Consider the following 17137-nt stretch of genomic DNA (forward strand, 5'->3'; position numbering starts at 1 on the left):
CAGTGATGAAAGAGAAAAACCTGCAACCAAGGTTACTCTACTCAGCAAGGATCTCATTCAGATTTGATGGAGAAATTAAAACCTTTACAGACAAGCAAAAGCTGAGAGAGTTCAGCACCATCAAACCAGCTTTACAACAAATGCTAAAGGATCTTCTCTAGGCAAGAAACACAAGAGAAAGAAAAGACCTACAATAACGAACCCAAAACAATTAAGAAAATGGGAATAGGAACATACATATCAATAATTACCTTAAATGTAAATGGACTAAATGCTCCCACCAAAAGACACAGATTGGCTGAATGGATACAAAAACAAGACCCACATATGCTGTCTACAAGAGACCCACTTCAGACCTAGAGACACATACAGACTGAAAGTAAGGGGATGGAAAAAGATATTCCATGCAATGGAAACCAAAAGAAAGCTGGAGAAGCAATTCTCATATCAGACAAAATAGACTTTAAAATAAAGACTATTAGAAGAGACAAAGAAGGACAACACATAATGATCAAGGGATCGATCCAAGAAGATATAACAATTGTAAATATTTATGCACCCACATAGAAGCACCTCAATACATAAGGCAAATACTAACAGCCATAAAAGGGGACATCGACAGTAACACATTCATAGTAGGGGACTTTAACACCCCACTTTCACCAATGGACAGATGAAAATAAATAAGGACACACAAGCTTTAAAGCTTATTTTCATCCAAAATGAAAATAAATAAGGACACACAAGCTTTAAATGATACATTAAACAAGACGGACTTAATTGATATTTATAGGACATTCCATCCAAAAACAACAGAATACACATTTTTCTCAAGTGCTCATGGAACATTCTCCAGGATAGATCATATCTTGGGTCAAATATCAAGCCTTGGTAAATTTAAGAAAATTGAAATTGTACCAATTATCTTTTCTGACCACAACCCTATGAGACTAGATATCAATTACAGGAAAAGATCTGTAAAAAATACAAACACATGGAGGCTAAACATACACTACTTAATAACGAAGTGATCACTGAAGAAATCAAAGAGGAAATCAAAAAATACCTAGAAACAAATGACAATGGAGACACGACAACAAAAAACCTATGGGATGCAGCAAAAGCAGTTTTAAGTGGAAAGTTTATAGCAATACAATCCTACCTTAAGAAACAGGAAACATCTCGAATAAACAACCTAACCTTGCACCTAAAGCCATTAGAGAAAGAGAACAAAAAAACCCCAAAGTTAGCAGAAGGAAAGAAATCATAAAAATCAGATCAGAAATAAATGAAAAAGAAATGAAGGAAACAATACAAAGAACAACAAAATTAAAATCTGGTTCTTTGAGAAGATAAACAAAATTGATAAACCATTAGCCAGACTCATCAAGAAAAAAAGGGAGAAGAATCAAATCAATAGAATTAGAAATGAAAAAGGAGAAGTAACAACTGACACTGCAGAAATACAAAAGATCACGAGAGATTACTACAAGCAACTCTATGCCAATAAAATGGACAACCTGGAAGAAATGGACAAATTCTTAGAAATGCACAACTGCCAAGACTGAATCAGGAAGAAATAGAAAATATGAACAGACCAATCACAAGCACTGAAATTGAGACTGTGATTTAAAATCTTCCAACAAACAAAAGCCCGGGACCAGACGGCTTCACAGGTGATTACTATCAAACATTTAGAGAAGAGCTAACACCTATTCTTCTCAAACTCTTCCAAAATATACCAGAGGGAGGAACACGCCCAAACACATTCTACGAGGCCACCATCACCCTGATACCAAAACCAGACAAAGACGTCATAAAGAAAGAAAACTACAGGCCAATATCACTGATGAACATAGACGCAAAAATCCTAAAAAAATATACTAGCAAAAGAATCCAACAGCACATTAAAAGGATCATACACCATGATCAAGTGGGGTTTATTCCAGGAATGCAAGGATACTTCAATATACGCAAATCAATCAAAGTGATACACCATGTTAGCAAACTGCAGGAGAAAAACCATATGATCATCTCAATAGATGCAGAGAAAGCTTTTGACAAAATTCAACACACATTTATGATAAATACCCTGCAGAAAGTAGGCATAGAGAGAACTTGCCTCAACATAATAAAGGCCATATATGACAAACCCACTGCCAACATTGTCCTCAATGATGAAAAACTTAAACAATTTCCACTAAGATCAGGAACAGGACAAGGTTGCCCACTCTCACCACTCTTATTCAACATAGGTTTGGAAGTTTTAGCCACAGCAATCAGAGAAAAAAAGGAAATAAAAGGAATCCAAATCGGAAAAGAAGAAGTAAAGCTGTCACCGTTTGCAGATGACATGATCCTATACATAGAGAATCCTAAAGATGCTACCAGAAAACTACTAGAGCTAATCAATGAATTTGGTAAAGTAGCAGGATACAAAATTAATGCACAGAAATATCTGGCATTCCTCTATACTAATGATGAAAAATTTAAAAGTGAAATCAAGAAAACACTCCCATTTACCATTGCAACAAAAATAATAAAATATCTAGGAATAAACCTACCTAAGGAGATAAAAGAGCTCTATGCAGAAAATTATAAGACACTGATTAAAGAAATTTAAGATGATATAAACAGATGGAGAGATACACCATGCTCTTGGATTGGAAGAATCAACATTGTGAAAATGACTCTACTACCCAAAGCAATCTACACATTCAATGCAATCCCTATCAAACTACCACTGGCATTTTTCACAGAACTAGTACAAAAAATTTCACAATTTGTATGGAAACACAAAAGATCCCGAATAGCCAAAGCAATCTGGAGAAAGAAAAATGGAGCTGGAGGAATCAGGCTCCCTGACTTCAGACTATACTACAAAGCTACAGTAATCAAGACAGTATGGTACTGGCACAAAAACAGAAAGATAGATCAATGGAACAGGATAGAAAGCCCAGAGATAAACCCACACACATATGGTCACCTTATTTTTGATAAAGGAGGCAAGAATATACAGTGGAGAAAAGACAGCCTCTTCAATAAGTTTTGCTGGGAAAACTGAACAGGTACATGTAAAGGTATGAAATTGGAACACTCCCTAACACCATACACAAAAGTAAGCTCAAAATGGATTAAAGACCTAAATGTAAGGCCAGACACTATCAAACTCTTAGAGGAAAACATAGGCAAAACACTCTATGACATACATCACAGCAAGATCCTTTTTTACCCACCTCCTAGAGAAATGGAAATAAAAACAAAAATAAACAAATGGGACCTAATGAAACTTAAAAGCTTTTGCACAGCAAAGGAAACCCTAAACAAGACCAAAAGACAATCCTCAGAATGGGAGAAAATATTTGCAAATGAAGCAACTGACAAAGGATTAATCTCCAAAATTTATAAGCAGCTCATGCAGCTTAATAACAAAAAAACAAACAACTCAATCCAAAAATGGGCAGAAGACCTAAATAGACATTTCTCCAAAGAAGATATACAGATTGCCAACAAGCACATGAAAGAATGCTCAATATCATTAATCATTAGAGAAATGCAAATCAAAACTACAATGAGATATCATCTCACACTGGTCAGAATGGCCATCATCAAAAAATCTTTAAACAATAAATGCTGGAGAGGGTGTGGAGAAAAGGGAACCCTCTTGCACTGTTGGTGGGAATGTGAATTGATACAGCCACTATGGAGAACAGTATGGAGGTTCCTTAAAAACCTACAAATAGAACTACCATACGACCCAGCAATCCCACTACTGGGCATATACCCTGAGAAAACCATAATTCAAAAAGAGTCATGTACCAAAATGTTCATTGCAGCTCTATTTACAATAGCCAGGAGATGGAAACAACCTAGGAGCCCTTCATCGGATGAATGGATAAAGAAGATGTGGCACATATATACAATGGAATGTTACTCAGCCATAAAAAGAAACAAATTTGAGTTATTTGTGGTGAGGTGGATGGACCTAGAGTCTGTCATACAGAGTGAAGTAAGTCACAAGGAGAAAGACAAATATCGTATGCTAACACATATATATGGAATCTAAAAAAACAACATCAACAAAAAAAAAAGGTTCCTAAGAACCTAGGGGCAGGACAGGAATAAAAAGTTAGAGAATGACCTTGAGGACATGGGGAGGGGGAAGGGTAAGCTGGGACCAAGTGAGAGAGTGGCATGGACATATATACACTACCAAACGTAAGGTAGATAGCTAGTGGGAAGCAGCCGCATAGCACAGGGAGATCAACTTGGTGCTCTGTGACCACCTAGAGGGGTGGGAGGGAAACCCAAGAAGGAGGAGATATTGGGATGTATGTATATGTATAGCCGATTCACTTTGTTATAAAGCAGAAACTAACACACCATTTTAAAGCAATTATACTTCAATAAAGATGTTTAAAAAAAATCCTGACTTTACTGTATATTTATTATGAGTAACATAAAAAAGAGAACTAGTTTTGAAAATCAAATAATTTATACAATAATAAATGTTCATTCTTATAGACCCACATAAAGACACAACCTGTGTTCTCAATAATGCTCTAATGCAAGGGATCTTAAAGTGTAGTCTCAGATAAGCAGTATCTGCTTCACCTGGCAGCTTGTTAAAAATGCAAATTATCTGGCCCTACCGGACTCCTAGTGAATCAGAAACTCTGGGGTGGGGCCCACCAACCTGTGATTTAATAAGCGTTCCACATTATACTGATGCACCCTAAAATTTGAGAACCACTGCTCTAATCTAATCTATTAAGTTTAAATTGGTGTTTTATAAAATAAGACAAGACTTTCATACTACTAATTCAACCTTGTACACTTTTCACAGGCATGTTTGCAAGGAAACCTAGAGGCAGGTAAAATTCACCTTTTCTGTGGCTTTTGAGAAGCCGGATACCACTTCCATTTCTCTTCCTCCTAACCAATTATTTTGGGGAGATTTTTGGTTTTGATCTATTTTCACTTAACATCTCTTGAGACAATGAAGAAAGTTGGGGTACATTTCCTTGAGCTGAGTTAGCAGTTTCTAGCTAGAATATGCTTTCTTTCAAATCTTCATTCATTACCTTTCAGCAGCTTAACAGTGTCATTGATTACTATAACTATAGATCCAAGCTGAATATTTTCAAGAAAAGTAATACTACACTTACTAGCTATTTCAGGTCAGAAATACTGATGTATCCTTTATTAACACTTGCATTTTTAAAAACTTGTTAGAATAGTATGTTGCTTTAATTTAGACACTGAAAATAGAAGAAGACTGCAAATTGAAATGAGTTTCCCAATCCTTCATAATCATCACCTCCACATAGAAGTACTTAGAGGCAGGGGGAAAAAAACATCAAAAGATACGAATAATTTTTAAACTATACAAAGCATAAATTCTTAACTCTCCATCATTCAGTGTCTTATTTCAGAGTGACTAAATACAAGGGTTGAATATTTCAATATACAAAAGTGCATAGTTTTGTTCTTTTTCTTTCTTATTAATGGTTTCCACAGGTATTTGATTTACAGAGCTGGGTCTCTGATAAATATATTTCATATTACCTCAGGGCTTCTCAGAGGTTGACAGAAGCCTGAACTTCCATTTTTGAGGTCTCCAGTATTTACATAAATAGTAATAGTAGATATGCTAAAGGTAGATACAAAAACTGTGGTTTATCCCATAAATCTAAACCAAAGCTAACACATTTATCACATTAAAAAATATTGTATAAGTTCATTTAGAGATTATACTAAATTTGATGTTCTTTACAAATGTGAGACACTGGGCTAGAACATCTTCTCCACCTCTGCTTCCGCCACTGCCACAGGTTCTTTGCTGTCTAAAATGAGTGTTGCATAAACTGGAATCTCTTGGGAGGAAAAATTATTCCCCAGGCTTCATACTCCTGGGTTAGGGAAGAAAACAGGAAGGAAAGGCTAGAGGGGACAACGGTTGACACTGCTATCTATTGCCTCTTTACCTTCTTCTGGGCAAGTAAAGAGGAAGGAAATATGGGCAAGTAAAGAGGAAGGAAATATAGGCAACATATCTATCTGCTATTACACTGGCTTAAATTTCATATGTGCACTGATGGGAACTTGTGGAATAGAGCTATAAGACTTGACTATCTCATAGGAAAACAACACAGAATCCTAAGGTGTCTGTACTTCCAGTTAGATGGTTAGAGTAGCAATCACTGGTGAAGGTAGCAATTCTCCCCAAAGATTCAGGAAATTTGCGCCTCCAATCAAAGATTCATGAATCTTTTCTATTTCCTGAAATCTTGTAGAAGAGCCTGACCTCCTATCCCTATATCAATACGTAAGTAACAGAAGAGCAGGGAAGGTTCCTGCTTTTATTTTCTTACTAAAATATTATTTAATATTTAGTAGGTGGACCATTTAGTAGATGTTCAATAATTTTTCTTTTTTTTTCTTTTTATAACTGAAATGAAGACTGTAAAGGTGCTTGGATGACAGAGCAAGTTCTCTGGAAAAGATGCATTTAAAAAAAAATGTAAGTTCTTAAAATTCCTGAAAGGCACAAGACTCCCGGGGGGTGGGGGGTGGGGGGGACCACAACAAAATTAATTAATTAATTTTAAAAAACAATCTAATACATGTCATCTGGCAAAAGAATTCTACCATCTTGACATTTTCATAGGCTTCCAGAAGGAGTAATTCGTTCAGTTACTTCTATAACCTCTTTATCAAAAGAGCAAAAAGAATACACAACTTTCAGGCTTTTTAAATTTTCAAGCTAACTCAAAACATGAGAATCTAATCGAAGATCTCGCTATACAGTATCCAAATGCTCCCTTAAAGTTAATAAACGACCAAAATGTTTAATTTCTGTATTATTTGGGTCTCTTTCAATTCCAACAAGGCAGAAATTTCAACTCAAGCTGCCTTAAGACAAAACTGAATTTGGTGATTTGTATTTGAAAATATCCAAAGTTAGGACCTTTTTTCAGCAGCAGCTGGGTTCAGAGCTCAAATATCCCCATCTAGGTTTAGCTTTCCTCCAACTCACAGGTATGCCTGAGTATTTGCTTCATTCCCAGACTTCACATGGTGACACAAAGAAGCTCTAAGCTCACAACTCACTCTGCAAAGTCCAATGGAAGGGAGTCCCTTTCTTAAGGGGGCCAAAAAAAGTCCCAAAACGGTGCTTTCTTGTCTCTGACTGGCTAGACTTGGTCATATACTTTTCTGTAAACCAGTCCTAGCTACCAGGAAGACATAATGCTTCTAATGGCCATACCTGAGTCGTGGGTCACCCAGTGAGTCATAGTAGTGGCTGACATCACCTGAAGCTTATGGGCCGAGGGGTGCTGGTACGATCCTCAAAATAAACGAGGGTACTGTTTCCATGAAGAGGAGCGAGTAGCTGCAAAGCAAAACCACAAATATCCACTACAAGTTATCATTAGTAGATCCACTTCCCCCTCTTAGTAAAACTGTCACATATGCTATGTTAGTGGGTCAAAATGGAATCTAAAAGAAAAAACAAAAAAAAATCATTCGATTGAGGCTCCTGATCAACCTATAGTTCAGAAGAGTGTAACCTCACACCTTGTATCCAAAATGTTGCTCCAGTTGTTGGCCTTCCATTTGTCTTCAGGAGCTGGAACACGTGGCCTTTAGAAAGCCCGCAAATAGTGGCAATTCCCTGCTTACAACCTCGAAGCCGCCCGCCTTGCTCTGCCAGGTCCAGTGTCACTGGCGGGAGCGTGACCAGAGGGGACTACGAGGGTGAGCCCGCCCCCCCTTCCAGGCGCCGCCTCAAGGACTCGCACCCACTTCCCACGCGGCGCAACCCTTCTCATCCTTGGCGGCCGCTACCAATACTGCCCGCAGTGGCCGTCGGAACCGGACGACCGAGACGGGACGCCCGAGGTCCCCAAGCCGAGGGCTGGGCAGGCAGACCCGGGTGCGAGGCGGGCGGATGAAGGCGCCTCCAGCCCCCTGGCTCCCGCCTCTTCCCCTTAAGCCGGCGGGCGGGCGCGGGCGCGGGCGGGTCGGGAGCCGTGAGGCAGCGTGAGGGCGGCGCCGGCGCTGCCGGGCGGGTCCCGGGGCCGCGGAGCGCGTCGGAGCGAGCGCACGAGCCCCCCGCGCGTCCGCCGCGCTCGCCCCGCGGCCGCTCCCGCCCGGCGCCGCCCGCGCTCCTGGATCCGCGAGGCGCCCACCGGACGCGGCCGCGGGGACCCGGACGTGCGAGGGCGGGGCCGCTCCCGCCGGGCTCCCGGCACCACGTCGCCCCTGAAAGAAGCCCGAACGGCGGGGCTGCCGCGAGGAGCCGCGGAGGCTGAGGACCCGGGAAGGCGGATCCCGCGGACGCCCGCAGCCCGAGGAAACCACCAGGGACCGGGCGGTCCTCGGCGACTTGGAATGCGGACTCCAGAGGCGGCGCGCACGGTCAGGGCAAGTTTCTCGCGGTTTGAAGGGGTCCTGAAACCGCCACTCGTTTTATTTAATTGTCCTTTCCCCTACTGTTTTAAATAAGTTTATTTAGACAGTGAAGAAAAAAAATAGATTCCTGGATGACTGTAGGTTTGTAAATATAATCCCGAAAGTTTTGCATGGTGTGGTTATTTGCTTATGCATATTTATTAATCTGTTAACTCTTCAGCTAGACAGAAAATTGACATTTTAAATATTGTTTGAGGAACATTACAAGTTCGCTGCTGCGTTCAGGCATTGTGTTATTTATCAGCTTAGTTAGCATCTGTCTTCCCGAAGTGGTACCCAAACCTGTCCCTTGGCGACCGGTCTTGCATGTGACACTCTTGCCCTCTAGTGCCTCAGCAGCTTGGTAGCAGTTTGATGGCTAATATTAATGAGTTGTTACATAACACAAGGGTACTTGGGCCTGAACTGGTTACTGCTGCCACTTTTTACAAAAGCCAAAAGGCTGAGCCGGTGGTAGTGGATACTGCTGTTTCAGTTTCTTTTCTATCTATTGAAACTTTCTCAAGCGTTTTCAGCTCTTTCTGTTTTCATTCCAGGTAAGTGTGTCTATTTATTTATACTATACATTAATGGCTCACTCATAAATGTAGGAGTAGCAACTTTGTTTTTAATTAATCTAAGAATTTCAGGATTGAGTAAGTGCCTAATTTTATCTTTATAGAAGAAATAGAGCATTTAATTAAATTGAGTGAAATAAAGAACTGTCTTCTCCCGGTGTAATATTAAAGCTTCTCTTTTATAAAATTAAAGTGTTAAGGGGATGATCCCTTATAATTGTTTAAGATCTCCACCAAGAACTTGTAATTATTCTGCAGTAGATTTGTTAGACAGAACAAATGTCTGTTGCTTGATGGACTAGAAATTTGTAAGCAACATCAGAGATTTAAGCTATACCTGTTTACCTATACAGTAATGATCCTCAACAAATCTTTCTATTTGATGCAATTCATTTTATAAACATTATGTTAAATTGTACAGTTAATAAAATTAAATGCAACTGGCAAGAAATAGCCTAAGTATTGAATACAGAAGCTTTAAGTTAAAAGAAAATACATATTCTTCCATTTAATATATCCACTTTTTCTGAAGAAGAACTAAGTTTCATTTTTTTAAGAGGTTTACCTAGATCATCTTCCAACAAGTTCTTCTAGTTCTTCTAATATCTGGAAACTATTTAAGCCTCAAACTCATTTAAAGTTGAAATTTATCCATATTCTTTATAAACATATTGGAGTATGGCAACATATGTAATCTGGAAGAGTTTAAAGGAATTCATTCCTAAGTAATGTAAACAACTAAATCTTAATATTAAAATACAAATCAGATATTGAGACACATGAGAAACTGACCTCAAATCCACTTTTTCTTTTTCTTAGAAAATACATTATCAACTATTGAACAGTGCTGTTCACCACTAGAGAGCAGAGTGATGTGGAAGAGAAACTCTCAAACATCTGATATTCACCTGAAGGGCATTTTTTCCCTTTTTCTTTAGCCATAGCTCCCTATTAACATTGTATTTGAGAAGTAGATTTCAAAAATAAATTTGAAAGAGATTCTTTTGGAAAATAGTACTGAACATATCAAGAGGCTTGCCTTAACAGAAACTCTTTTCCTTTTCTTTCTCCAGTTAACACAGACAGTATCTGCCACCTCTCTGATATTTTTATTGTTTTTGTTTATGGTCTTGATGGGAAAGCAGAAGCCTTCTTTCTTTGTCTAAGTAAATATTGATATTAAACTGGTCACATGAGTTAATTTTCTACATAGTCTTTAGAATAAAGATTCTCACATTACTAAAATATTTTAGATAAAATAAAACTTTTATCTCTTTCTAGAGAAATTTGTTATAGTTCAGTTGAGTTGAGTTATAGTATACCATTTCTTTTAATACATTTCCTTGAGAAAACTATTGTTTCTGAAGATTACGGCAAATATTAGAGTAATTTGTGGTATAACTGCAAGGCTTGTTGAAAAAAATATAGTGGAAGTGATACCCAGGCATTTGAGGTTCTTTCTTTCTGAACAATATATCCTGCTGAAGAAGTTATTATGAGCTAGAATCTATAAATTCAAAGGTTGACTTGTCATTAAGAATTTTAAAATGATAAAGAAATTACAAATTTTTCTTTTAATTCAGGGAATCTTACATGACTTCCTTGAATCCTGGTTGAATCTCAACTGTTCTTTGGTGATTAGTGGCAACTTTTAAATTTAAATAAAATTTGAGGTTAAAATACTTTGGTGATTTGTATGCGCTAGAAAAACAGCGACATAGAATTGGTGATAAAAACACTATTCTCAACTAAGTAAATGCCTTGGACTTCTAATTGCTTAACAGTTTAGACAATAGGGGAAAGACAGTGGAAGTTTACTTATCCTGTGCTGTGGCTGTTGGTGATGAGCACTCACACTGAAATGCACGAACTCTGAACACCTGTCCATATTCGAGGATGCTGCCAGGCCACAAAAGTAAGAGCTTGCATTATAATAGTAACTAGTGTGAACAATGCTCACAGTTGTGAACAATGCTCACAGTTGTTTTATAACTGAAGTTTCTCTTAGAATACCCAAGAATTGGTTTTAGAAAACCAACTGATTTATTTGTCTGTTTGTTTTTAATAAAAACTATATCCTTAGGCTCTGGGACATCACAATGAGTGATTTATCGCTTCAAGTTGAGCTAAACATTTTTCATCAATTTCACGTAAGTTACATAACTAGAAAAAAAAGTCAGGCCCTGCTGCAAGTATCCTGTATAATAAATTATTTTACAAAAACTCCTACAAATTAATGAGGGCTGTAACTCTTCACTAGTTGCCCAAAAATCAAGTATTAAAGTTCTATACTAAAACCTTTTAGCATCTCCGTGATGGGTATCCATTTTATGTACATTTCACTTTTAAATCTTTTTCTTTGATTACAGTGTTTGAGAATAACATGAAGTTAGATCTGGCTTCTAGGTCTGGTTCTGCCATGAGAGCTGTAGCCTTGGACAACTCCCTTGCTGACTCTGGGCCTTGGTCCCTCACCTGGAAAATAAGGATCTCAGAGATCCTTTCGTATCCTCTTTATTGCCCAACACTGTGGAAATTGTTCTGGAGTACAGGACAAAAAGACATGAAAAAAAGTAAAGAATAATGCAAAACTAAACTTATTGAGAATAAACTTACTGAGTACTACAGTCTAGAATTTTAGTAGTACATATGTTAAGTCATTAAAATGACAGCTAACGCTCAGAATGGTTATGTGTACCAGGCACTGTTCTAAGCACTTTACTTACTAATTTTCAGCTCATGCAATCTTCACAAAGATTATTTGAGGTAGATACTGTAATTATTTCCACTTCACAGATGAAGAAATTGAGGCACTGAGAGGTTACCTACATGTCTAAGATGGCATCCCTGCCAAGTGGTAAAGCTGGGATTCAGTTTGAGTCTGGCTCCAATGCACATGCCCTTAACAACTAAATTACACTGTAACTCTATATGTTTCAAATATTTGTGCTTGATATGCCTCTTGATATAATATAGGAAATTCATGTACCACTCTACTCATTTCCACTACTTCTACCCTTACATATGAAATGATCATTCATTTATTCAAGAAAAATTTACTCAGCACCAACTATTGTTCCAGACTTAAAGCGGTTCCCAGAACCCTTATATGTGGTGCCTTCCCTAATGGGGTATATATAATCTAGTTTAGGTGATTTCTTCCTCCTCGCTTCCCAAATGAGTTGTGTCACTTGTTCTAAAAGATGCCCAAGGCAACAGAGGAAGAATTTGTCTAACTTCTTCATTGATGCATCCATAGGATGGAGAGTAAGAGAACCAGGACCTCAGACCTCCTCAGGACTCCCTATCATATTTTTTCATTGCTCCTCTCTGCTCTTTTTGCATTATCGACTCTGCAGATTGGCTGCCTCTGCTTCTCTGGTTCATGTAAACTGCCCTAAAACAGCCAAAAACTGGTTTGTAACTTTACATCTTTTTTTAAAAATTTTAACATCCTTATTGGAGTATAATTGCTTTACAATGGTGTGTTAGTTTCTGCTGTATAACAAAGTGAACCAGTGTACATATATATATGTTCCTATATCTCTTCCCTCTTGCGTCTCCCTCCCTTCCACCCTCCCTATCCCACCGCTCTAAGTGGTCACAAACCACCTAGCTGAACTCCCTGTGCTATGTGGCTGCTTCCCACTAGCTATCTATTTTATGTTTGTTAGAGTACATATGTCCATGCCACTCTCTCACTTCGTCCCAGTTTACCCTTCCCCCTCCCTGTGTCCTCAAGTCCATTCTCTACATCTGCGTCTTTATTCCTGTCCTGCCCCTAGGATCTTCAGAACCTTTTTTTTTTCTTTTTTTTAGAGTCCATATATATGTGTTAGCACACGGTATTTGTTTTTCTCCTTCTGACTTACTTCACTCTGTATGACAGACTCTAGGTCCATCCACCTCACTACAAATAACTCAATTTCATTTCTTTTTATGGCTGAGTAATATTCCATTGTATATATGTGCCGCATCTTCTTTATCCATTCATCTGTTGATGGACACTTAGGTTGCTTCCATGTCCTGGCTATTGTAAATAGAGCTGCAATGAACATTTTGGTACATGACTCTTTTTGAATTATGGTTTTCTCACGGTAAATGCCCAGTAGTGGGATTGCTGGGTCATATGGTAATTCTATCTGTAGTTTTTTAAGGAACCTCCATACTGTTCTCCATAGTGGCTGTATCAATTCACATTCCCACCAACAGTGCAAGAGGGTTCCCTTTTCTCCACACCCTCTCCAGCATTTATTGTTTCTAGATTTTTTTGATGATGGCCATTCTGACTGGTGTGAGATGATATCCCATTGCAGTTTTGATTTGCATTTCTCTAATGATTAATGATGTTTAGCATTCTTTCATGTGTTTGTTGGCAATCTGTATATCTTCTTTGGAGAAATGTCTATTTAGGTCTTCTGCCCATTTTTGGATTGGGTTGTTTGTTTTTTTGTTATTGAGCTGTATGAGCTGCTTGTAAATTTTGGAGATTAATCCTTTGTCAGTTGCTTCATTTGCAAATATTTTCTCCCATTCTGAGGGTTGTCTTTTGGTCTTGTTTATGGTTTCCTTTGCTGTGCAAAACATTTAAGTTTCATTAGGTCCCATTTGTTTATTTTTGTTTTTATTTCCATTTCTCTAGGAGGTGGGTCAAAAAGGATCTTGCTGTGGTGTATGTATAGAGTGTTCTGCCTATGTTTTCCTCTAAGAGTTTGATAGTATCTGGCCTTACATTTAGGTCTTTAATCCATTTTGAGTTTATTTTTGTGTATGGTGTTAGGGAGTGTTCCAATTTCATACTTTTACATGTAGCTGTCCAGTTTTCCCAGCACCACTTATTGAAGAGGCTGTCTTTTCTCCACTGTATATTCTTGCCTCCTTTATCAAAGATAACGTGACCATATGTGCGTGGGTTTATCTCTGGGCTTTCTATCCTGTTCCATTGATCTATCTTTCTGTTTTTGTGCCAGTACCATACTGTCTTGATTACTGTAGCTTTGTAGTATAGTCTGAAGTCAGGGAGCCTGATTCCTCCAGCTCCATTTTTCATTCTCAAGATTGCTTTGGCATTTCGGGGTCTTTTGTGTTTCCATACAAATTGTGAATTTTTTTGTTCTAGTTCTGTGAAAAATGCCAGTGGTAGTTTGATAGGGATTGCATTGAATCTGTAGATTGCTTTGGGTAGTAGAGTCATTTTCACAATGTTGATTCTTCCAATCGAAGAACATGGTATGTCTCTCCATCTATTTGTATCATCTTTAATTTCTTTCATCATTGTCTTATAATTTTCTGCATACAGGTCTTTTGTCTCCTTAGGTAGGTTTATTCCTAGATATTTTATTCTTTTTGTTGCAATGGTAAATGGGAGTGTTTTCTTAATTTCACTTTCAGATTGTTCATCATTAGTGTATAAGAATGCCAGAGATTTCTGTGCATTAATTTTGTATCCTGCTACTTTACCAGATTCATTGATTAGCTCCAGTAGTTTTCTGGTAGCATCTATAGGATTCTCTATGTATAGTATCATGTCATCTGCAAACAGTGACATCTTTATTTCTTCTTTTCCAATTTGGATTCCTTTTATTTTGTTTTCTTCCCTGATTGCTGTGGCTAATACTTCCAAAACTGTGTTGAATAATTGTGGTGAGAGTGGGCAACCTTGTCTTGTTCCTGATCTTAGTGGAAATGGTTTCAGTTTTTCACCATTGAGGATGATGTTGGCTGTGGGTTTGTCATATATGGCCTATATTATGTTGAGGAAAGTTCCCTCTATGCCTACTTTCTGGAGAGTTTTTATGTAACTTTACATCTTATGGCCTAGGCAAACCATAAGAGACTGGGTTAATAATCTCTTGTTCCCATGTCTCTGAAGAGGGCAAAAATGACAAGGTTATATCCTGAAAGCTGCACTGGCAGTATCATAATGCCCTACTGTTAAGCATGTACTGATACATACATTCTAGTTGAATTTAAGAGGATATAGGCAGACTTTTTCCCCTATAAGTCATACAGGCAGAGCAAACAGCAAGCAGCAGTGTGATAGTTTTCTTCTCTTGCCTCACCTCATGGCATAACACTGAGGGAATTGAACAAAATATATTCTTTCCTTCATAATTGCAATTTGCAATTCTTTCCTTCATAATTGCAAATTGCAATAGAAAGTCATTTTGCATCAATATATCAAACAAAGCTAATATCCCCAAGTGCAGCTTTTCTCCCATCCATCTTACAAAAAAAAAAAACAGTTCTAGAAACAGAGTATTATTCTTGGTTGTACTCCATGCAAATCAGCATCTTACTTGTCTACCACAGCAGGGTTCAATAAATATGACAGAATTTCACACATTCTTTCTCAGAGAAAAGCATGTTCTTTGTCAATTTTTTAATATCACTGAATTACTTTTAGCAAATTCACGTAATGTATTTGAGGCCTCCCAATGAATTTTTCAACACTATAAAATACAGTTAATTCTGTGAAAGAGGAATATTGTCAAGATCTTTTAAATATCTTTCATTTATGTTAGAACCTGAAGTTCTTTAGTTATTAATACACATTTTCCAGATGGCAATCTTTTTTTCACATTTCTTGTGCTGCCAACATGATTCTGTTCCATTTGGAAATTGATTTTTACTTTGGGATGATGTTGGGTGTTAGTGGAAGAAAAAAGATAGGTTACAGTGACAAGTAGGTGCTTCTCCTTGCAGATTTTGCAATGTTTTGCCAACTGTATGTTTGTATATAGTCAGTTCTTCACTATGTATATGAAATGGCCTGTGATTCCAAATATTGCTCCCTCCGCCTTTCATTAATGTAGATAATTAAATAATGGCTAATGTTTCCTCGGTGGAAAACAGATGTTTTCCTTTTTAAAAACAGATGCATTGCAAAACAACCCTAACCACTCTGAATTCTGAAAAATATCAGGAAGGGGGAAATCGGTATTTGAGTAAGAGTCAGTAAAAGGTACATTGTGGATGTGCCTGGTTTGTGGCTGTGGTCGAGGTGGTCACTGCCGTTCACAGTGTTTATGTTATCACCCTGACTGAGGCCGACGTGACTGATGGAGGGTGTTCATTCATGGAAGATGGTTTGACTTCGTGACTGCTCTGGTTTGTGAATGCAGCTGCTATTTGTAAAATTTAGTAGAGGCTCTTTTTCACTCACTTTACAAGTATTCAGTGGGATGTGTTGATATCAAGAATACAGAAGTGAACAGGGCAAGTACTTACAGATTCTTCCCAACTATGAAGAAATACTACGCAGAAAATCACATGACTAACTATGGAACATGACTAATCACATTATAACTATGGAATGTGCTGCAGAGTTCAAGTAGATGGTGATGTGAGAGTGTGTTACAGGGATCCCTGACAGATCTAGGGAATCAGGGAGGCTTTTGTGAGGCAGGGACATTTATGCTTAGAGCCACAGGATTTGGACAATGAAGCCAAATGAGAAGAGCAGAGAAAACTTCCAGACAAAGAGAACAGCATGTGAGAAGACCCTGAGTCAGTAAAGAGCTCCAGGCAGAGCTCCTGCCTGGAGCTTAGCCGGGAGCACACCATCGAATCAGGCCTGAGATGTCAGAGTGGGAAGCATACCTCAGTGTCTTGTGGGATGTGTATAGGAATTTGGGTTTTAATCCGTAAGTGAGATAGGCAGCCATTGTCGGATTTTCAGCTTGGAAGAAACAATCAGATTTGTACTTTGATGCTGGATTGAAAAAAGTACAGTGGGAGCCAAGAGTGTTTATGGCGGGGCTAGTGGTTGTCGTAGTTCAGGTGAGAGGGACATTGCCTGGAAAAGGAGAGAAAAGCACTGGGTCAGATGAGTTTTAGAAAATGGAAATGAGAGCTCTTGGGTCTATTTAGATAAGCAGGAGTGAGGGAAAAGAAGGTGTCAAGGGTGAGCCACCAGATGGTTGTGGGAAGATGAAGATGGTGTTAGAGGGTGGATCACAAATTCAGTTATGGACAGGTTAAGCTTGCTTGTGACATGATTCCAGTGGAGTCAAGGAGCGGTGGGTCTATAATAAGAAAAGGCACAGTTACTGTGAGTTGTTATTATACCAAATCGATAGTTCAGTTTGGAGTCCTGGAGC

This window comes from Lagenorhynchus albirostris, chromosome 4, assembly GCF_949774975.1.
Source record: "Lagenorhynchus albirostris chromosome 4, mLagAlb1.1, whole genome shotgun sequence".
NCBI classification, from domain to species: domain Eukaryota; kingdom Metazoa; phylum Chordata; class Mammalia; order Artiodactyla; family Delphinidae; genus Lagenorhynchus; species Lagenorhynchus albirostris.